This window comes from Artemia franciscana, chromosome 20 (genome assembly GCF_032884065.1).
Source record: "Artemia franciscana chromosome 20, ASM3288406v1, whole genome shotgun sequence".
Lineage (NCBI taxonomy): Eukaryota > Metazoa > Arthropoda > Branchiopoda > Anostraca > Artemiidae > Artemia > Artemia franciscana.
Window position 1 is genome coordinate 29,742,021 of NC_088882.1, and position 22,411 is coordinate 29,764,431.

The 22,411-nt window shown below is 35.5% G+C and overlaps 2 non-coding genes and 1 pseudogene across 2 annotated transcripts; all 3 read left to right on the forward strand.

Moving 5' to 3' along the window:
* Positions 1–3,865: 3,865 nt before the first annotated feature.
* On the forward strand, positions 3,866–4,058 carry LOC136040509 (U2 spliceosomal RNA). Its single transcript, XR_010620786.1, has one exon. It is a non-coding gene; the product is annotated as a U2 spliceosomal RNA (small nuclear RNA).
* A 723-nt stretch (positions 4,059–4,781) lies between these two features.
* Positions 4,782–4,945, forward strand: LOC136040483 (U1 spliceosomal RNA). The gene has a single exon (XR_010620766.1). It is a non-coding gene; the product is annotated as a U1 spliceosomal RNA (small nuclear RNA).
* Positions 4,946–10,456: 5,511 nt separating this feature from the next.
* On the forward strand, positions 10,457–10,566 carry LOC136040460 (U5 spliceosomal RNA; annotated as a pseudogene).
* The last annotated feature ends 11,845 nt before the right edge of the window (positions 10,567–22,411 follow it).

A 22,411-nucleotide genomic window follows, 5' to 3' on the forward strand; every position in this document is an offset into this window, starting at 1 on the left:
AGTTACTTCTCATTTAATATTTTGATACAATATTCATATGATTAAAAATTTGCAATTAATAGACAATAAATTCGATTTTGATTCATGAATTTCTAAAAAATTTTATGCTTTAAAACAAGAGTAAAAAACACTCTACTCAGTTTATTAAAACTTATATACACTAACCGTATTTTCAATGATGTAATTGGACTGACCTTTAAACCTAAGTTAGGTTTGAAGGTGAGGCCGATCCTTAACTTTTCTTTAATAATTTTTGAATGGTTACTAATTGTAAAGTCGTAGAAGAAACTAAACTCTTGGCTAATTCGAAAAATTTCTCATAATTCTAGCTTATATCCTGAAATAAACAAAATTGTGTTAAGGTTAAATATTAATTGCGTAAATTATACCGCATTGGACATTCAAGTCCCTACCGACAGTACTGATATCCGTTTCTTGGATATCAAAACCGTTCCCACTCTTGTGCCAATCTTTTCACTGTGTTCCCCTCCCCCCGATACGTATATATTATAGTGACCCCACTCATGAAGTTTGATCTGAACTGTTAGCGTAGAACCGGTGTGTCTACCTGCCTTAGGAGACAATTAGCTTACAACAGTGAGATAAACTACTAGATTATACAGGCACATTTTAATTTAACATTTAAGATATCCAGTTAGAAATTTGGTTAGGTATTTAATATAGGCTAACGCGTTCTGGGCGGACTGCTTTCCATAATTCTTTATTACAGTTTCCATAATTTTCTAAGGTTATTGAAGTATTAAATTTTCATCATATTTAGGTATATTTCATTGGGTATTAAATTCTTACTTAGTTACTTTAATTTAATTACTTTAATTTAATTAAATTCTTACTGAATTACTTAGCCACTTGGCATCTAAGTCATTAAAGTCACCACACATTATGATACCAGCATTAGGATACAAGGATCGTACATTGTCAGTACAATTCTGTAAGTAATTCACAAGGTCTTTACGATAGGGGCCACGGGGCGGATAGTAAACAACACATATCACCAGTGATGCCACTTCCTTGGGAAGCTTCTTATGCCTGCACCACAACCATAATACTTCAAAACCATGCTTATTTGGTATATTACTGAAAGTGAGAACTCGATTTCTTATAGACGATCGACAAATAATACCAACACCACCACCATGTGTTACTGTAATATCATTGGGTGTCATTCTACGTTTGAAATAGGTATCATATCCTTCAAATGCTACAACATCTTCAGTCACGGACCATGATTCACAGATACAAGCAATATCAGCCAATTCATTCTTCAACCAAAGTTCAAACTCTTCTAATTTGTTCATATGTGACCGGACATTTGATAATAGTATTTTCGGAAATATATAGGGATGAAGAAGGGCTTTACACTGCGGTCTCGAATCTCCTTGCCAGCACATTGAACCGGTTCCAAGCTGGGATACTCGGAAGACATGGTTTGTGGGGTGGGTGAGTCTCTGATTTCTTTGAAACTCCAAACTGGTTGGTTACTAGTACTGGATATGTTGTCGGAAGGCTGGCAGATGTTGGTTCTTGCCAGTTTCTCTAAGGTTTCACGAGGAGTGGTTGGTTTGAGGGGGGAGGGATCTGCATTGGCTGATTTAAGACAGGTGGTTTGAGCGTCAAGCTCATAAGTGGGACTGTAAATTGTTGTCTTTGGCAACCATGTTTTAACACAGGTGGAATTTTTCGCTCCCCGTTTTTGAACTTCGCAATTCAGTATTGGAACGTAGCTTTTTCCTTCTGTGGGAAGTGAGATGCACATTAGGACAACAGTTCATGAAACAAAGGCCATGAGCAAATTTTTTGCACAGAGATCTTTGAGGCAGAATACAACACTCATCACGGCAGATGCCTTTGAAATAATACACGCAAATATGGAGAAACGTGCAATTTTCCGCCTTTCTACAGCCTCGCCTTATGTGAAATCTGCAGACAAGTCGTTCAGGAATATGATCTGTTGTAAGACCCTCTTCATCTTTATGAGGAAACTGAGAATACTCTAGGTCGGTTTGTGTTGTTTGACTAGTAACAAAGCTACTGCATTGAAGAGATGCATTATTACTGACAACTTTAGAGCTGGTTATATTACCCTAGTTTAAGCACTTCTCACAGGTAAAAAGAAAGAAATTTCCCGAGGGTTTCTGCAGAGCAAGGACTATGTCTGCATCAATTGCAGCGCAGGCCGCATGCATGCGGTGTAAGCAAAGATGGCAATCAAACGAAGGGCTGTCTTTTGTTGGTTCGTCACATAAGAGGCAGCTCAGATCAGGACCTGAGCAGTCATTTCTTTCCTCGTTGATATTTTCTATAGTATCCATACTTCTCAGTGCACCGCCAGGAATGGCTGGAGATTTAGATGACAAGTTTTCTATTGGGAAGATAGTGCTCTTTTTAAGTTGATCCTGGATTTTGTCGTTGTTACTTTGCTGTTTCGGACTATTATTTTTCGATCTCAGTTTTTTCAGAGTAAAGGTTTTTGGGGAATCTTTTTGTGTATAAATTACGCACACAAAGGTCTTCTTCAAGTCATTAGAGTATTTAGTTTTTCCACAACTAAAATAAGACCATTTATTACATTTGATACACTGCACGCCACCTGTTTTGCTTGTAATTCTTTTTAAACAGATACCACACTGTTCCAGATCTATAATAAGTATCGCTACTGAGTACACCAAGTTCAAATTGCAAAAATGTCAATAGTAAATAAATCTAAACAATCGGATATTAAATCACTCTAGGGAAATCACCCAGGTTAAATCTTAATCAAAGTTCCCAAGGGAATTTTCACTCAAGAAGAAAAATAATCCGCTTATTCAAAATAAAATCCCTTTGTTACTGAATTGAATATTAGCTGTAGGTCGGGTAGAGACTATAATCCTTTAGTAATAGGTTATATCCAAAAAAGGTCCTCATACCATGAACTCTGAATGAAGACTGAATATATAACTTGCATTGTTACCATGTAGCATATATGGAAATCCAGTGGCTTTAATTAAGGGAAGGGAGTTTTCTCTACAAGATGTTTTTCCTGTATGCCCCCTCTTAGACTAAAAAAAAATCTCTTCGTTGTATTATCATTGAAAAATGGCTTGTTTTTTTCTTTGTATTTTTGTTAAAGAAATTGAAAAGACAACAAGATTCCCCTCCCTGGACTCTGAAGAATACTCTTTCACCCCCTCTCCCCTCCCACTTAGGCTGTGTTTAGAAATCATTTTTGAGGAAGGGATACAAAAAAAAAAATAATAGAAAATAAAACCCATCGGAAACTTTTTTAAATGCATTGCGTTACGTTTTAACGAGTCGGACAAAAATATTGGGGATTAGCTCACTGGATCCGGCCCTATCCCCTAGTTTCCATGAATTGACGCTTTTGATCAATACCAGTAATGTCGACTGGTGGATTGACAATTTTTATTGCAAATGAGGGTGTATTTTTGTAAAAGAAAGTGAAAAAACAAGAAAATTGTTCTCTCTGGATTTCGAAAAATACTTTTCTCTCTCCCCCAGCCCCTTAATTGCCGTGAATTAACGTCATTCATCAATGCTGGTTTCGATCATTGTCAGCTAAAGGGCCAAGAGAATATATCTTTGATTTAAGGTGTTATCCTTTCTGATTTTGGCTTTTTGAGTGACAATTTTGTCCAAGTCTTGATTGGAAAATTTTCCGTTTACCATTAAAATTTTGAGATAAACTTTGATATTATGGGTAATGTTTCGTACTGTTTACAAAAATCTAAAGACAAAGTGATAAGTTAATTGAATGTTATTTGAGCATTGCAACCGAAACTAATTTAGCGACAAACTTTGTTACTCGTATTCTTATAATAGCTTTGACAGTCCTCGTCGAATTATCGCTTCTCGGCCTTTTGGCTAAGATCAAAGTGTAGTATATGTTCTTATCAGCTTAATATCTGATACGGCCCCTACATGGGGCCCAGAATATTAGACTGATTTTTGGAAACCGGAGGGATGTTGGGGCTTGCTCCGCTTCCTTTCACGCGTTGGCCCGGTATTGCGGTACCTCCGGGATCGGCGCACCCCTTTCGAGGGGAAACCAAAGTCCATGAACCCTAATTAATTATAAGTATAATACGTTTGTCAAATTTAAGAGAGATACCGCATGTAGTTACTTAGACCTTGGATATAATGGAAATCATTTTTGTCCATATGAAAAAAAAGAAGAAATACTGTATAAAATTTACAAAAATTAACGGTGAAAAAGCCAATGAGTAGTCGCCATAATTAATTTGAAGTGCCCAAGCTGGATCCAAGCACCCATGCATCTTTATCGAAAATAGTTCGTAATTATAAACTGCTGAAATTTAAATTGAACATTCGATTAAAATTGCTGAAGCGATTGTTTTTGGCCTCAGACGGCTTGGTTCTGCGGTGAGTTGTTGATAGTAGTAATGACTAAAGCCCCCCTATGATTGTTAGAGAGAAAATAATTGGCATTGCAGTAGGATGGTCACTGGGTTCTCAGAAATTAAAGTTTTGACTTTTCAGTCAAATTGATAAGAGAGTGAGAAACCCCTGATTTTCTTTTCTCAAAAAGGTAACTTGGATTTAAAGGATCAAGACGCTTGCATATGAAAATGAAATGGGGCATTCCTATTTGCAAAAATAATTCAGAGACTTGATTCACTGCTGTGAAAAAAGTATTGTAAAGCTACATCTGTTTAATACATTAAAGTTTCTGAGTGGCATTCAAAGCAACCGGATTTATGTCGAAAGACATTAGTAATATGTTTGATTTTGAATAGTTCACACTTACCTGGCTAAGGAGCTGCCTTGATCATGAACGAGGCGCTCCCAGGGTGAGGCCTTTCCATTGCACTTCGGATTGGATAACCCCTGTGATTACCCCAAATGGGGGTAACTCAACAGCGTAATTTTTGGTAGTGGGGGACTGCGTTCGCGCGGACCCCTGTCCACACATTGAAAAGGTTTCTTCCTTTGAGCCCACACTACGTTGCAAATCGTGAGTTGAAAGAAAAAAAGTATACATATTGATGTTGTTGAGAGTTGAGACCAAGTAAATTTGATTATTGGGCCCTATTGAAAAAATTAATCTTCTGACATGTTTAAATTATTAAGGAGAGATTTGAGCGAATACTTTACAGAAAATGGTTCTGGAATTTACTCCAGAACATTTCTTAAATAAACACATTTTGTTTTGCTTAGTCTTGTGTTAAAGCGAATGATGGTATCAATGACCAGTCACCATAATTAAATTAAATTACCCAAACTGATTGAATTCCTGATGCATTTTGTTTTTGAAAATACTCCGTAATTATCGAAAATAATTTTTCGATACCGACTCTCTACCGACTCCCACGCTCTACCGACTGAGCTAACCGGGCATATTTGAAGTTGAAATACCTGCATGTGTATAAATATAACTTTTAAATAACTTTTAAGAATTTCAAAAATTAACATGGGCTCTTATGGGGAAATGGGTTTTTCTAAGCTAGAAAATCGGGGGGTTAAGATTTTCCGACGAAACTTTCCAGGAAAGTTACTCGGAGGATTCCGCGTCGAATGAGTCTTAGTACACCCAGATCCGATGTCGGCTGTGACCTGTAGGCGTGGGGAAAAAAAGAACATGAACATTAAGTGGTTATGCGTGGTTCCTGCTATGCGTGGTTTCGCGGATAAGCTCCTGGGCCCTAGGGGACCTTAACTTGTGAATTTCAGCCCGATCGGACAACGTTAAAGGGGGGCTGGGGTTGGGGGGTCGAAATTTTCGGCCAGATTTTCCCCATGAAGGAAAAGTCGGAGGGGGATGAAATTTAGCAGGTTTCTTAGTTGGAGCTCGGGCTACGAAATGCATCCCTCCCCACCCCTCTGCGACCACTGGAACCGATGATCGCTTAACATTGTCGTGGTTCGCCTCTTTAAAGAGGCACGAGTGTGCCTCCTTGATCTTTTGCAGATTATATCCAGGGAAGCTACTTTTAAGCGTGCCAAGTCCTAAGCGGTCTTGAGTCTATATTCTCTTAAGGCTATCATTCCCCCCTCGTCTAGGAACCGTATTTCCATTCCAGTTTAGGGGATTCCTCTAAAATGAGGAGTTTTGAGATCTTCCAGGAGTAAATCCTTTCATTTGGGGATTCCATTGGTTTTTAGACACAATACTCTGTCTGGCGGGAGAACACGATCCAAGAGACAATTCTGTGTGTGAAGGGAAAAGAGAACCAACAGGTGATTGTCCATGTGAAGGGAGACCAAGAAACTTATGGTATGATTTTCATTAAGTCATTTCATTTTTTATGGGCGCTTCCCCCTTTTTCAAAAATTAGGCAAATTTTCTCAGGCTCGAAACTTTGGTGGAAAGCATAAAACTTAACGAATTCTATGTTTTGAATAAATATCAAAATTCAGTTCTTTTGATGTATCTACTATTATCAAGACCCTAATTCTTACAGTTTCGGTTACTATTGAGCCACATCGCTCCGTACTTAGTTTGTTACCATGAACTATTTGATTTACTAGGTCAAAAGGTCAAATAAAAACAAATACGTGTTTGTTCGATTTTTTTACTACTAAAGTAACTAGGAAAAAAATAAATGAAAGCATTTAGGTTCTTTCTCCTAACTATTTCTCTCTATTTCTTCTGTAATTTCCACGACTAAGAATTTGAAATTTAACCTGCCACCTTTACTTGTAATTCCAAAATTAACATATTTGTCTTTTAAGATTTTATATGCTAGCCTTAAGCTTATAATGTTATATTCTATTGAGCCCTGTTTAATTTCAAAAACAATTAAACGCAAGAGCTTATGAATTTCAACCAGAGAGTAGGCAGCCCCTCGATTTATGCAATAAAGCATTACTTTATTGATTCTTGCCTTAGAAGTCCTCTGCTTACTTTTTGTTTTATATTTTGATAAAATGTTCTTATGATTAAAAATTTACAATTTATAGACAATAAATTAAATTTTGATTCATGAATATCTAAAATTGTTTATGCTTTAAAACAAAAGAGTAAAAAACACTCTATTAAGTTTATTAAAACTTATAAATACTAATAGTATTTTCACTTAGGTTTGAAGAATTAAATAATTGATTGTTTCAAACAATTTTTGAAGGGTTTTACCAATTGTAAAGTTGTCGAAGAAACTATACTTTTGGCCAACCCGAAAGACTTCTCAGAATTCTAGCTTATGTCCTAAAATAAAAAAAATTTTGTTAAGGGTAGATATTAGATACGTAAATAATACCGCATTGGACATTCCAGTCTCTACTGACGGTGCTGATCTCCGATTCTTGGCCCATCAGCCAGGAAAATGGAGTCAACCATCCTCTGCTTTCGTACATCTTTCCTGTTTACCTTCCCCAAATTTATCCAGCTGCCCATTCAGAGCTGGGTCGACTCAGGTTGAGCTTTCAGAGTCACGACACTGGCCCCAGTCTCAAGCAAAATGATTGGGTACAATGGGATTCGAACCCTCTCGGACATCCTAAATCCAACGCACCAATCCACTTGGCTATAATGTGTAATAAAAGAAAAAAAAAACAAGATTAGCAAAAAAAAGAAGCATAAAGGGTAAAGCGTATTATTAAGAAAGAATGCATGTCTATATTTTCATTTTGTTTATTAATGGAAAAACAGTGTGGTGTAAGGAAAGAAATTTAAACAGAACCAGTGATTGTTCCTAGGTTTATCCCCTCCCCCCATAAAATTACCTGGTAGAAAATTTACCAACATGCGACATTGAGCAGTCAAAGAGAAAGTATAAAAAACAAAAATAATGAAGAAAAGGAGGAATTCTGAAAAGTTCTACCCACATTCCAAAATATGGGCAGGATATGTGGTGTAGAAAGTCTGATAGAAGGATATTTTTACATTTCATTTTATCTTAATTCTTTTTTCATTTTTTTTTTTGTTTAGTTAGTATTTTTGACTATTCAACCTCAGCCCCTCCCCCATCTATATAGCCCAAAGCTATAAAAAACGAACATAAAACAAAAATAGTAGCATTAGAATCCTTATTTTATGCTTCTTCTCAACATAATAGTTATTACCCTGATTATGCCCCCAATCCACTGAAAGACACATATAGCCCTAATAATGTATTTATATGTTGCTCTTCCTTTTGATTAAACTGTTTCAAACAGTTCGTGGCATCAAAGTGTAATTAAGGAGCGACCCGGCTCAATAGTAACCAAAACTCTAGAAAACAGAATTTTGATACCAATAGATTTACAAAAAGAATGAGAGTTTTATGTTGATTTCAAATATATAGGTTTGATTAAGTTTAGTCTACCCATCAAAGATTATGAGCCTGAGAAAATTTGCGCTTAAGTCTTTACGATTTGAATTCTGTCCCTATTCTTTAAGAATGACCCTTGAACCGCTCTAGTCGTTTAATAAGAACAATAAGAAGTTTTTTAAAGTAATAAAAAACTTAAGCGCAAAGAGCGAGGTGTTTTGGATTAACTTCCCTCATATACGTAATAATTTATGTTCGTTTTACGTTTTAGGCAAATGTTGCCCCTTACTTTCAGTTGATTTTTTTATTATTTAAATATAAAACAAATTACTGTGTCGACTAAACGTCCAAGTTATCCTGAGTAATTGTCCAGAATGTTTTATTGGAAAAAAATTGGTTTAACTTCGTTAAATGGAGAGGTATAAACGTAGAATTGGGGCTGTTGAGAAGGAAACATGTTAAGAAAAAATTGTAACTTCATAATCCGCAGAATAATTGTAGTTGCCACATTTTTGCTAAAATTATACTATAATTTAACCCCCCCCCCCAAGATGTGCAAATATATTGCCCAAATTGTATACTTCCCATGTGATTTTCAGTTTCTTGATTTCGTCACCGTTTATTCAATTTACAGGAAGCCAAAACGGGTAGAAACAAGATTGACACAAGACAAAATACATGAGAAAGGCTATATATTTGCAAATTAGGGGGATTAAGGTTGAAGTACTGCAGGATTGCAGTCAAAATGTGGTAACTACAATTTTCATGCATATTATGAAGCTAGAAATGTTTTCATAACATGTTTCCTTCTTAACAACCCCAGTTCTAGGCTTCTACTGAAGGAAACATGATAATCTGAAAATGGAAATATGCTCCGTATCATAAAATGAAAACTTCATAGTTTTTTATGTTAATTTTCTTACATAGCCTAGGGCTATACGAGAAAATTAGGGGGGGGGGAGTTGGTAAATCGTCAAACTGCCAAAACTAGGCGTCGCTATAAACGTATTCATAAAACTAGAAACTGTGCGTTGGCTATATAACTATGCATAGACATATATAAGAACTTAAACTAAGCCGTTCCCACTTTTGCGACGATCTTTTCACAGTGAGAATCAGTACCCCCCCCCGGTACATATGTATTATAGCGACCTCACTCATGAAGTTTGATCTTAACTGTTAGCGTAGAACCGGTGTGTCTATCTGCCTTCGGAGACAATTAGCTTAGAAACAGTGAGATAAACTACTAGATTATACAGGCACATTTTAATTTAACATTTAAAATATACGGTTGAAAATTTGGTTAGGTATTTAATACAGGCTAACGCGTTCTGGACGGACTGCTTTCCATAACTCTTTATTACAGTTTCCATAATTTTGTTAGGTTATTGAAGTATTGAATTTTCATTATATTTAGGTATATTTTATTGGGTGTTAAATTCATATCATTATATATCATTCATATTAGGCATATTTCATATTCATCCTTAATATTTCATAACTTCACTTCTTGAGTGGGGTCGCTTTAATACATAAGTATCCCCCCCTCTAGATATAGGCATGCCTTATCGTCTATAACCCTAACTAGGCCTACATTAAAGAAAAATCTTCCTGAAAGACTATATTTTTCAAAACATTAACACTACTGTTACAATGCAGCAAAAAGGTAGCCTACTTGCGTATTATAACAAACACGGTCGAGAAGATTCCTGAATATAAGATCTGTGAAAACCGGTTTCATAGCCGCAAAGACAAATGATAAGTGACATAATGCATTGAACTTGTATAATTTGAGATATTTATTTGCCCATGAAGATAGGGGGGGGGGTTACTTTACCCCTAAGTGCAAATTATGTTATTTAAACTAACGTACTATATTTTCATCATGTTTTATTATATTTCATCATGATCAACCTAACTTGAATTCTTTAGTGTGTTTGGTATAATACATAAGTACCAAGAATATACAACTCAATTATCCAGCAGTCATGTATATCCAAATTTAATTTTAAAAAAAAATTAAGCGCCACGAAACTTCATCGCCTATCTTCGCTCAACAAAACCATATTGAATACTAAAAATTGTCACCCCACATCAGGGCTTCCACTTCAAAATTGTCAAAAACATAGACTAAATTTCGAACTTTCGAACCTTTGTTAAAAAAAAAACACCAGGATTTGCTAGGATTTATTTTTATATACCCAAGTCAACCTTAGCAATTTTCATTGCTCTGACCTCTCCTCATATCGAGTTAATCTTTCGCCTTTTACTAAAGATTACCATGGGGAGGGGCATTTGATGAGTCTTAACAAACTTTTGACTGCCGAAAGGCAGACTAGCCTACGCTATTGTTGTATGTTTGACATATTATCATAGCCAAAAAACATGAGAACGTTGAAACTTGAAAAACATGAGATTTCGCATGAGAATCTTCTTTTGTTTATATTTTGAATTCAGTGTTCAAACGAAACCCAAATTTGGCAGCAGATCATTATATCACTCATTCCTATTTAAACTCAGCTTTCAACTAATAGGCACGTATTAGTTGAAACTTATTACGGCACGTATTAGGCACGTATAATAGGCACGTATTAGTTGAAACTACTGGGAACTGCGCTCCCAGTAGTTTCTGGTTTTTACTAACTGGGGTTTGGTGTTGCACCTACAAGAGAGATTCTTGGTCTCACCTAATTACCACATCCCATTTACTTCTTACTAGAACCTGACTCCCGAACAAGTTTTGGGGAGTCTACAACGATGAGGAAAAACTAGCGACTAATGAGCTCGAAAATGGGTTAAAGAAGTCACCAGCGAATAAAAAAAGTATATACAGGAAAAGAACAGAGTATCATCAGTTAGTTCGCTCGTTACTAAGGAACACAGCTAATATCAACTTCCAACTAAGATAATAAAAATAAATTATCGAACTAAGGTTTTATAATAGGCATTTCCCTACATTCTTCAGAATTTGCACCATTTTACCATTTTAAGTCTTAAGCTTTTACCATTTTAAGCTTTTACCATTTTAAGCTTTTACCATTTTAAGCTTTAAAGTCTTAAGTCTTAAAGTCTTTAAAGTCTTAAAGTCTTTTAAGCTTTTAAGTCTTAAGCTTTTACCATTTTAAGCTTTTACCATTTTAAGTCTCTTCCACAAATGAGGATTATCAACCACTGATGGTCCAACCGTCTTGAAGCCACTCTGAGATTGCAGACATGCACCTAGAGATTCAGATGATAGAGTTTCTATTGTCTGTCTTGATATTTTATAGAGTGCTGAACTGGCCCGTACGCAGGGGGGGGGCTTCGGGACCCCCCCCCCCCGATCCGAAATCTTGTAAAATGTTTAATTTCCCCATGGTTTCTTGGGATTTCCGGCAAAATTAGGACATTTATTAAGAATCTAGATACATGTGTGAAGCCTTTTTTAGGAGTGATGAACTCCTATATAGGAGTTCAGCTTATAGAGTGCTGAACTGGACCGTACGCAGGGGAGGGGGCTTAGGGAACCCCCCCTCGATCCGAAATCTTATAAAATGTTTAATTTCCCCATGGTTTCTTGGGATTTCTGGCAAAATTAGGACATTTATTAAGAATCTAGATACATGTGTGAAGCCTTTTTTGGGAGATTTTACAGCATTCAATTATCCTGTCAAGTAACTGCCCAATTATTAACCCATTTTCTGTCTAAATGTTTACCCTCTTTGAAGTAATTAGCAATTGTACTGTTATTTTTTTGTAAAGAGAGTTTGCTTTCCACAGCAAAATAGAATTATCCTTGATATTGGGGCATTTATCCCCCCCCCCTTTTCAGGATAAAGTACAGCTTTTAATGGATCAATTTTGGAAACTATCATTTTTCACTAAAATCTACGGTTGTGCAACAGAAAAACTACCCCCCACAGCACTCCTATTGCACTGTTAACCCTGAAATTTCCCTTTCAGTGGGATATAATAGATTAATCACTGGTTCTAAATCGCTATGAACATAACCTGAGCCTAAAACGTACTTTTAAGGCTTCAGTCTTCTTCCCCCCATCCGCTACAATACTACAGATTAAAGTTAATCTATATTTTCCGATATACGTGCTTTTTACATTACTAAATAAAAAAGTCTGTAAACTAAATAAACTACTAAATAAAATATCTGTTGTTTTGAAGGTTTTGCCCCCCCCCCGAAAAAATTCCTGCGTATGTGCCTGGTGCTGAACAACCTTCCCACCACAACATTTGAAAACGGAAGTGTAAGAAGATACCTTCTGAATGTTTTTAAATCTCAGTGACCCACAAGGCGTTTTCATTGACACAATTTTCCACCAGAAAAGCAGAGGGCTTTCTAGTAGCTTAAACGGAATTTTTAGCGTACTGATGTTCCTCGACCCACTCTCTAGTCTCTTCTTGTCCTAGTCTGGACTGCTGTAAAAGTGGAAGAACGGTAGCAGCGTAGGTGGTTCCATGTTTGCAGCCTTAAATGGTTCAAGCATGACCAAGTGCTTAAATATAGGTGCTGATAAATCGAACCTAATCTGCACTTGATTAATAAACTCCTGGTAGAACTCCCTTGCTGTTCTGAGAACAATTTGGACATTAGTGTCTTCGTATGTGAGGTTCCTTTCTTCGACATACTCTCGAAGAATTGTAGCTGCCTTAAAGTCAATATAGATATCCTTAATTGGCAAATATCCAGTTTCAGTGCTTACATACAAACAAATTATATCAGATCCTTCGATATGATTGAATAACATGAAAGAAGAAGCGAAGGTACGAAGCAACCCTTCCGTTTCCATTTTGAGTTTGAACATAAGGGGCTCTTCGGTCTGGAAGGTCTTATTGTATTCCTCTTCTTGTATCTGGAATATGACCCGGTCCGAAAGTATATCAAAATAATCCGGAAAAAAGGGGCTTTTGAACTTCCAGGTTTCCACAACTTTGGGGAATTCCAGAAAAAGATGAGGAGGGTACCCCCGGTCACCCCTTCAAAATTGATACGTGGCTCAATATTCCAGATTCCTCTTCCTCCACTCCCCCCACGACTATCAGACCGAGTAAAGTTTTATTTACAAGTCAGTTCGATCGGGTCCTTTATGCACCGATTCCTCCATTCTAACCGTTTTCCGAGATTTCTGGTCTCTCCAAAACAGACTAGATAACACACTTTGAAAAAAAAATACACTTTTAATACACTTTGAACACAGTGACTTAAAATTTAAACATATCGGCACTTTGAAAACAGATTTGTCCCTTTGAAAACAGATTTGGTATGGCCTGCTTTGGCCTACATCCTAAAAGTCATCCTCCTATATTGTGAAGCCGATCTTACTGGCACTCGAAATCGTTATTTTGATATGGACTAGACTATTAGTCTGACAAATACCAAATGTCTCTAAGATCCGTAAGAATAGTGTATTCGAATTTGTATTATAGAATTCTTGAACTGGCAACAGGTTAAGAACTGGTTTCAAGCTAAAACATGTTATTTTGGTAAAGAAACTGATAATAGAAGTAAAAAAGCCGCCTAATCGCTTAGAAGAGGCCAGTAGCCTACTTCTTGGGTTGCACACCTGCAGGCATGTATAATTGTCCAGTTCCAGTGAACTTGGTACTTACCCTAAAAAAACCACGTCCTTATTCTACACAAATTATCCAGTGAACCTGATCTGGTCAGATCAGATGAAGTTATGAAATGAGAATCAAATCAAATCATCATGGGACAAGTTGCCGACTATGTCATTAATTAAGGTTCGCGGGATTTAAATTTCCCTTTTACGGGCAATAAAGACATATTTTGCAGTTTGCCAGAAAATTGCGAAAGATCATAAACTTCAAGTTGGACTGAGCTAAAATCAACAGAAATCGGGAGATTATATCGAATGAAGGTAAACATGAGGGAAAAAACCTGAATATCTCTAAAAATGTGAGAAAAACATGAGAAAACCTCTAAAAATATGAGAAAAACATAAGAACATGAGACAAATTTTGTTCCCATGAGATATCTTCCGAAAACATGAGATCTCATGGGAAAACATGAGAAGTGAAAGCCCTGTCCAACATGGGTGAGCGATTCTTTCGTACTTGCCGCTTTAAATCTTCACGCATGCTCATAAGAGAGCGATCTCGGAGGGAGGTAATTTGAGGTGACGACTAGAGTCATAGAGAGAGAATTATCCTCCCCCTCTCTGTATATGTCTTCTATAATGTTCATATTTATCGTAACTAATTGTAGTGATTATCTAATCGTATTGATTGTGAGACTTTTTTAAAAAAAAACATTGATTGGATGCGTTAATGCTTGAGATAAAGTCTGGTGAGGAAGTACCTTGTAGCAAGGGTGTGTTTCAAAAGAGGAACAGCACATATACATGGGAGGAGCTTCAGGGCTCAAACTCCCCCCCTCCGCCCTAATAATTTATAGGAATTAGCCAAAAATATTTCATTATTGTCTTCTCCCCCCCCCTCAAAAAAAATTTATGCTTACGTTTGTAAGGGGTGGATCAAGTTTCAATTTTTACTGACTAACTAATGCATTTATAAGGATTGAACAAGAAACAATATTACTTGTCGACTTAAATGACAGCTGACCCCAACCATATGTGTGTCATCTATAATATTCGTTTAGAATGCTTTAACTAATTATAGTAACTAAGTTTGCATTCAAAGGTTTTTCTTGCGGGGGATTTCGATATAGGGGTACAAATTATTTTATAACACACAGTAAAAATTTGTTTACGCATTTTTGACTGTTTTACGAGTCAGGCATATTTTGAGGGGTTGCTTTATATTTTTCAGATTAATTTCGTTTCAGAGATTGTTCACACCAAGTAACAAATGTAACGCGTGGTGCGAAGTGTATCACGTATGGCCCAAAGAGGTGTGGCGTGGCGGAAAAGAGCTATGTGTGAGGGAAGAAGTGGTAATCTGAGATACACGCCAAATGTAAAAAGTTTGTGACCTCTCAATGCCCCCCTCACAATAAATTTATGTGTGGTTATCTTTCCAACATATTTCGATCAATTTTAAGCAGCAAACCATCTCAGAAGAGGGAGGGGGGCTTACAAAAAGGGGGAGTAGCTATGGCTCCCATTAATTTCGTTTCTCATTAATTTTATAAGGAAACTCACATCTTTTGCTATACTGACAAATTCACCCCTCCCTGGCGTATCGATTAGCAGAGGATGGGGATCGATTGTAAATTTATTTCCCCCTTCTTCTATATTTTGAGAAGTATATTTTTGGAATTGTCATTTACAAATAGGCTATAGAAACTTATATTTTTAAAATCAGCGTAGAAATCTGTCATTTGATGTATATATTGGTATCAATTTTTAAAGTTTCAGTTACTATTAAGCTGGCTCGATCCTTACTACTTCATACTGATTGATACGTAACATTTGGTTTATCCATAATAATTGTTTGATATATGAAATTAGATAACAATTTAGCTTCGAATAGCTGTTCTTCTGTATTTATGAATCTGATAAGATACAAAAAGACAATATTTTCAGTTAATTCTTGAAAACAAATTAGTATTGGGTAGAAATTCAAAGTGAATTTTTCGCCCTTTTGATGCATAGATACAGGGGTATAGCCTGGGCATTAGATAAAGGGACAGGGGCTAGGCATTAGATACATGGGTATAAACTGCATATAGAGGTAGGAACTGAGCAGAGATACAGTATCCTGAGCTGGATGTTGAATACAGGGGTATAAGTTAAGTATGGAAACAGGGGCATGTGCTGGTCATAGATAAAAGGGTGTGAACTTGGTATAGGTACAGGGACACGAACTTGGCAGTTGGCATATATACAGGGGTATGAACTTTGCATAAATACAGGAGCATGAGCTGGACATAGGCACAGGGGCACTAGGGCATGAGCTTGAATGCCCAATATATTCAAGAGATCTTAAACTCGTTTTTGAATCTTACTCTGATGCTAGTAAAATAACTGAATTGGTATATTTAAGTTGAATTTAGTATTTTGTAAATTGACTAAATATATAGAAATATCTGATTTTTCCGTTTAAGAGTTAAGGTAGCAGGAGAAATTAGTCTGAGGCTTCTTCTAAAGATATAAGAGGGAGGACCAAAAGCACCAAAATTACGTCTTTGTCACCATTAAAATGGAGTGCCCTACCCTATGAAAAAATAATTTTTTTATAATTTCTATTATATAATTGAAATGTTTAAATTTAAATCTAAAAATTTTTTATATAACTATATTTGTTTTTACTTATTTTACTTAATATATTTTATAGTAACGCTTAGGTCAAGTAATAATTTTGATGAAGCAACATTTTTATTTTATAATATTTATATAGCTATAACACAATTTCTTAAATAGTAAATTACATTATTTTACAGACAATCTGTCACATGCCTTAATTAAAATTTTTACGTAAACGAATTAATAAAGTCCTACTACGTCAGTAAACAATTTAAAGGAAGGTCATTTTTTGTACTGGAGGCAAATTTCTCCTTAAACAAGGTTCAACCTGTATTGATATTTAATTATTTTTTTTTTTAACTGCACGAAAGGAGCGACATTAAAACTTAAAACATGCGTAAAGAGCGAGGATTTGAGGAAGGGACAACCCCTTTCATAAGTTCTAATTTCGTCTGAATTCCTTAAGCATGAGATTCTTTGAGAATTCTTTAAAAATCACTAAGGCCTTTCAATTAGAACATAAAACTCTTTTAACAGTGCTAAAATCAACTTTAGCGTAATGAGGGGGTACTACCAAGGGGTCAATCCCTTTATTATCCTTTATTAATAATTACTATTCTTTTTAAGTTTTAATATTACTTCATTCTTTCAGTTGAAAAAACTTGGTTTTTGTATTTAGTTTCTGATCGTTTTTCTAAATAATGCTGGAAAAATCTTAGATTTCCTTCCACACCAAATTTTTTCATCCTATGAAAAATACTTTCACGTAGAGATCCTCTCACGTACCCTCCCCCTTCCACAGGAAAAATCTCCCCTAAAAACGTCTGTATACTCCCCAGTAACCAATACTATAGTAAGCAGTGGGCAAAGTTCACAGCCAGCAGCCCTTCCCCCAGGGAATGTAGGAGTTTAAGTCATCATCAAAGACATAATTAATAGATTTTTTTACTATGCTGAAAAAAGGATATCTCGAAATTTTAATCGGGTGACCTAGGGGAAAAATGAGCGTAGGAGAGGGGTTAGCTACCATCCAATATTTTTGGTCACATAAAAAAGGCACTAAAACTTTTAATTCCCAATAAAACAAGCCTTCTACCAATCTACAATCGCTAATTCGATATGATTACCCTTGGGGTAAAAAAAAAATAAATAAAAAATAAACACGTATCCGTTATTTTTTTCTCGCAAGAAATACAAAATTTCGCATTTTTGTACATAGGAGCTTGAATGCTCTGCATTAGACTTCTCTGGCGAGCTGAGTTTGATGTTTTGCTTTTCATTAAGATCAATTGACGTTTTGAGGGTGTTCCCCCCTTTTTTTAAATTTGGCAAATTTTCTTAGGTTCGTAACTTTCGATTGGTACAATAAAGTTTGATAAATTTTACATATTTTGAATAAGCATCAAAATTTGATTCTATTTATCCATTTATTGTTATTAAAACTCTTTTTTTAGAGTTTTGGTTACTATTGATCTAAATCGCTCCTTGCTTAAAGTTCGTTACCACGAACAGTTTGATCTGCGCAACTCACACAAAATGTCTTATAAAAAAACAACTTCCATTGATTACAGTTTGACCCCCTCCCCTCATTTCTGTGTCATTAGGCTCTAGAAAACAACAAGAAAAAGGAAAACAAATATCAGGCATCAACGAGAAAGGATGAGTGACGGTTTTTATATGTTTTTACTTCCTGAGAAAGTCCGTAAGAAGCCCTGGCTGCAGCAGCGTACTTTCGTCAAAACCCTGAGGGAGGCCAAAGATGGAGCCAATTTTCCCAAATCAAGTGAAAATGACTGTAAAAACTTAAAAAAATATTTGGTGCAAAAAAGGGACTTTTCAGTACTATAAAAGTGCTATAAAGGTACTTTATGGTATTATAAAGGTGAATATGTACTCAAAAAACTGGTCTGTTTCAGTTGATGTTTGAATTATGAAAATGTATCTTAGTTTTGACATTGATAACTATAATGCAGCTCTTCCCTAAAAGAGGTCTGATCAAGCACGGACACTTAAGGCCCTAGCTGTAGCTATTCTTCGCAGCCGTTTTCTTCAATGAGGTCACCCAAAGCAACTCTAGCAATTAAGCACCATTAGGAGATATTTCTAGACTTCTACTTTCAGTTCTCCAATACAGGTCAAATATGTTATAACATATTTATCTTTTCAACTTCTTTAAAATCTAAAACTATATAGAATACACACATGATATTGCATTTTTCTTCTTCCTAACTTCCACCCGGCGCGGTTGGCCGATGGCATCCACTAATGGCATATGTTATGACATTATGCACAAGGTTATCACCCTCTATCGGCATCATTAAAATTTGATCGATATACCTTCATGTTTTTTTGTAGTCCTCAGCAGTACTGGGGCGGGGTGGTCACAAAAATTTTCCCAACAATGCTTTAGGGGTTGTGCTCTTGGGTAAGAGGCATTGATTCTACCAAAACATTAGAAAAGGGGAAGAGGAGGGAAATTATTGCCACTTGGAATTTACAAAGTACAAATTTTAGCTATGAAGTTATCTTTTTTAGTAATTTTAAAGTATAACCTAAAAAGTAAATCTCCCTTAGATTTTGGGAAATTGTATCCTATTAAAAAATAGAGAAAATATTTGCCCATTAATCATTTTCTATTATCTCGATCTTGACCCATCGCCACGTAATAGTAAAAAGGTCGTATTTGAAATCGAATAAAATTTGAGAAAGAAATTAAAAAAAAAAATTTCTGGAGCTGAATGTGTGGTAGAAAGAAAAACAGATGGAACGGCAGTATAAAATTACTAGTTTGTGACCTTTGATGGTAGACTTTTGGTCCTGACTTTTGGTCCTGCAAGATGAAATTAAATAAAAAAGCAGATTTTTCAACTGAAAAAAAGGAGCAACGTTAAATCTTAAAACAAACACAAATAATTACGAATATGAAGGGGATATCCCCTTCCTCAATACCTCGCTCTTTACACTAAAGTTTGACTTTTTATTCCAATTATTTATGAATGACTATTAATATACAAAGGCCGTTTAATAAGAATAGAAGCTTTAAAAAAAAAAAAAAATTAAAAACACCTGCATTACTTGCAACCCTTCCCCCGGGAGCTGTGAGGGGTCAAATCATCCTCAAAACTATAATTAATAGATCTTTAGACCATGTTGAACAAAATGGCTATCTCAAAATTTTGATAAGACAACTTTGAGACTAAGTCTTTCCATTTCCTATTAAATGAACCCTCTTCCAATCATCTAAGATCAATGGTTCGATACAATCACCCATTGGGAAAAGAAATAAATCAACACGCATCTGGGACCTTGTTTTCGACAAAAAGAAATCGAAATGCCTCATTTTATATATAAGAGATTGAAACCTCTAGGCTTGGGCTAATGAATCATAGTATTTCTACTCTACGTATTGTATAATCTCCCCTTTCCCCCTCTTCTGCGCCAGATTTGTATTTTAGTAATATTTCTTCTGTAATTTCCACGACTAAGAATTTGAAACTTAACCAGCCACCTTTACTTGTAATTCCAAAATTAACATATTTGTTTTTTAAGATTTTATATGCTAGCCTCAAATTTATAATGTTATATTCTATTGAGCCGTGTTCAATTTCAAAAACACTTAAAGGTAAGAGCTAATGAATTTCCACTAAGAAGTAGCCAACTCCTCAAATACTTCATTACTTTATTGATTCTTTCCTTAGGAATCCTGTAGTTACTTTTCATTTAATATTTTGATACAATATTCATATGATTAAAAATTTGCAATTAATAGACAATAAATTCGATTTTGATTCATGAATTTCTAAAAAAATTTATGCTTTAAAACAAGAGTAAAAAACACTCTACTCAGTTTATTAAAACTTATATACACTAACCGTATTTTCAATGATGTAATTGGACTGACCTTTAAACCTAAGTTAGGTTTGAAGGTGAGGCCGATCCTTAACTTTTCTTTAATAATTTTTGAATGGTTACTAATTGTAAAGTCGTAGAAGAAACTAGGCTAATTCGAAAAATTTCTCATAATTCTAGCTTATATCCTGAAATAAACAAAATTGTGTTAAGGTTAAATATTAATTGCGTAAATTATACCGCATTGGACATTCAAGTCCCTACCGACAGTACTGATATCCGTTTCTTGGATATCAAAACCGTTCCCACTCTTGTGCCAATCTTTTCACTGTGTCCCCCTCCCCCCGATACATATATATTATAGTGACCCCACTCATGAAGTTTGATCTGAACTGTTAGCGTAGAACCGGTGTGTCTACCTGCCTTCGGAAACAATTAGCTTAGAAACAGTGAGATAAACTAGGCTACTAGATTATACAGGCACATTTTAATTTAAGATATACAGTTAGAAATTTGGTTAGGTATTTAATATAGGCTAACGCGTTCTGGACGGACTGCTTTCCATAATTCTTTATTACAGTTTCCATAATTTTGTTAGGTTATTGAAGTATGAAATTTTCATCATATTTCGGTATATTTCATTGGGTGTTAAATTCATATTAGGCATATTTCATATTCATCCTTAATATTTCCTAACTTCATTTCTTGAGTGGGGTCGCTTTAATACATAAGTATCTCCCCCCCCCCTCTAGATATAGGCATGCCTTATCGTTTATAACCCTGACTAGGCCTACATTAAAGAAAAATCTTCCTGGGAGACTATATTTCTCAAAACATTAATACTACTGTTACAATCAAACAGTTCGGGGTAACGAACTGTAGAAAGGAGCGATCCGGCTCAATAGTAAACGAAACTCTAAAAAACGGAATTTTGATGCTAAAAGATACATCAAAAGAATCGAATTTTCACGCTGATTCTAAATATTTAAGTTCCAATTAATTTAGTCTTTGTCATCAAAAGTTACGAGCCTGAGAAAATTTGCCTTATTTTGGAAAATAGGGAGAAACATCCCCTAAAAGTCATAGAATCTTAACGAAAATCACACCATCCCATTCAGCGTATCAGAGAACCCTATAACAAAAATTTCAAGCTCCTATCTAAAAAAATGTGGAATTTCGTATTTTTTGCCAGAAGACAAATCATGGGTGCGTGCTTATTTGTTTGTTTTTTTTTTGTTTTATTTTCTTTTCCCCAGGGGTCATCGTATCGACCAATTGGTCCTAGATTGTCGCAAGAGGGCTCATTCTTACGGAAATGAAAAGTTCTAGTGCCCTTTTTAAGTGATCAAAAAATTGGAGGGCACCTAGGCCCCCTCCCACGCTCATTTTTTTCCAAGGTTTGGGGGGTGGGGTTGATGGGAGGGGGCTATGTGGGAGGATCTTTCCTTGGAGGAATCTGTCATGGGGGAAGAAAAATTCAATGAAAAGGGCGCAGGACTTTCTATCATTACTATAAGAAAACAATGAAAAATAAACATGAAAACGTTTTTTCAAATGAAAGGAAGGAGTAATATTGAAACTTAAAACGAACAGAGATTATTACGCATATGAGGGGTTCTAAAAATACTTTAGCATTAAGAGCGAGGTATTTAGGAGGAGATAAATACCTCGCTCTTTATGCTAAAATATTTTTAGTAATTTCAACTATTTATTCTACGGCCTTTTTGGTTCAGGGGTCATTCTTAAAGAATTGGGACAAAACTTACGATTTAGTGTAAAGAGCGAGGTATTAACGAGGGTACAAACCCCCTCGTACACATAATGAAAATATAAGAATATAAAAGTTTGTTCCGTAAGTTAATTCTTAAGTTACACATATTTTTTACTAATAAAAACGTTCGTTAAAAATTTAAAGTTCTAGTAGCCTTTTTAAGTAACCGAAACATTGGAGGGCAGCTAGGCCTCCTTCCCCACCCCTTATTTCTCAAAATCGTCTGATCAAAACTAAGAGAAAACCATTTAGCCAAAAAAAAAATTAATATACAAATTTCATTTCAATAATTTATGTGCGGAGAGCCAAAATCAAACATGCATTAATTCAAAAACGTTCAGAAATTAAATAAAAAAACTAGTTTTTTAACTGAGAGTAAGGAGCGACATTAAAACTTAAAA